Source organism: Parasteatoda tepidariorum, chromosome 7, assembly GCF_043381705.1.
Source record: "Parasteatoda tepidariorum isolate YZ-2023 chromosome 7, CAS_Ptep_4.0, whole genome shotgun sequence".
In the NCBI taxonomy this organism is placed as follows: domain Eukaryota; kingdom Metazoa; phylum Arthropoda; class Arachnida; order Araneae; family Theridiidae; genus Parasteatoda; species Parasteatoda tepidariorum.
In genome coordinates this window covers 73,235,142-73,237,251 of record NC_092210.1, presented here as the reverse complement: position 1 = coordinate 73,237,251, position 2,110 = coordinate 73,235,142, and positions in this window count along the sequence as shown.

Genomic DNA, 2,110 nt, shown 5'->3' with positions numbered 1-2,110 from the left:
ACCCCGAAATCCTTAATATTTCATCCTGCACGCGAAGTCGAGCACTTTACGGTAGCACAGTTTAACGAGGACCAATACCGCACACCCTCGGTCCCTACGCAGACTGATCCAAGTGGGTAACCCACCCGCACACTGACCGCAGCCAGTGATGCTTGACTTCGGTGATCTGCTGGGAACAGTGTCTTAACGATCAGTCCACTGCGGGATCTTCATTGCTTGGAAGCCAGTGTTCTTCTCCAAAACTTTGCTCAATTTAGCTGCTACACTTTGTGCTATCTTTCCCTTTGCCTTTTGCAACACTTGACTTACTACGTCAATATAATTTATTGCATCGCAAAGTTCCAATTCTTGTTTCTCCTAGCCTGTAATTGTCGAGGACGCAATAGCAAAGTTAGACTTGATAAATGTTAAGTTTCCTTCTATTTTATCAGAGGTCAACAAGTTTTGCGCTATCTTAATTGATGCAGCATCTTCTGAATCAAGACAAATTATAAGACAGATCTTGCATTTCATGAAATAAAAATGCCCCAAAAAATAATAAAAATTGGAAAAAATTAACAAAAAGTTAAAAAATGATTTAAAATGCAAAATTTAAAAAAAAATGCCCTATAAATCTAACAAAATGCTCTTAAGGACAAAAAATGTCCAAAAATGCAAAGAAATGCAAATGTCATCTAAATCCGGGCCTTACTTATCGCAATAAATTAAATTTAAATGTCAGAAAAACAATTAATTCTTTTAAGTTTGTGAACTTTAAAAACAAGTTTTCGTTACTTAATCAGTATAATGCATTATGTGTTTAAATGTTTTATACGAGTACACACATATAATATATATATTATAGATAAGCAGGGTTGAAATATATATATATATTTCAACTCCTGTCTAAGATTCACCATAGAATGGAATATAATTAATATTCTTACCATTTTAATCTTAAATTTTTGTATCATGTACGACAATAATGACTTGATGATATTTTTTAAAGAAATTTCTACTTAAATTTTATTTTTAAAGAAAAATAGATGCTACCCCTTACATTTTTAATGATCTTGAAACATTTTGCTAAACAAAGATTTTTTTCATTAGTTTGTGTTGACGATAAATCATAATTAAGGCGTTGGATACAAGTCAAAGCATAAAATATCTTCAAACTCTTAGAATTAAAGTATTATTTTTAAGGTAGTTTACGCTTTTATTTAACTTGATTTCTTTTTTTATTCAGTGTCAGACTTAGTTTAGTGCAGCGTAATTATTGTTAATTTTATTTGCTATATATATTTATATATGCATGTATAATCACTAAGAATAAACATTAAATGCATAATTTTTATTTAGTTCAGAACATGTTGTCACAATCTTAATTATACGAAAAATTTATGAATTACGTTGAATTTATTATTACGAAAAATTTATAATTATGAAAAATATATTATTACGAAAAATTTATTATTGGTTAATATTTTTTTTCATTACAGGTTAGAAACTCTTCGATACTATTCTGATATTTTGTAATTTAAACTGATATTATTTAATAAGTGGGTGTAAAGGTTTCCTGTTAATCTGTTGTGTTAGGGTAAAACATTGATATGAAACATTATTTACTAAATTTCAGTTGGCGTATATTTTTTTAAAGATTTCTTCACAAGATCTAGGCATATAATAGCTGAAGAAAAAGGGGTCTCGACTCTGCCATAAATATATGAGCCGCTCAGAAGCCAATGCGGTTAAGTCCATTTTTTGATATTTTCTGATTTTTGGAAATTTTGATGAAATAAATAATAATCTTCTTAGTTATTAAAGGATTTACTCGTTGGTTACTTTTTTCTAGGTTAGACAGCCCTTTTTTTAATAGCTTCTGAATATATTGTATAATAATTTCAGAAGCCATTGTGAATAAGTCCACCTTTTATCAATATTTTTTTACATAAGCTTTGAAATTAAAATTAAATTCTTCTTTCGATATTTGTTGGTAACACTGAAAAACAAGAAATTCATAGTAACTTCAGGGTTGCCAGACGTAGTATTTTTAATACTACGGTAGTATTTTTTCACCAAAAAAAGGGGTATGGTATTTTTCGTAGTATTTTTTTAAAATGTGGTATTTTTT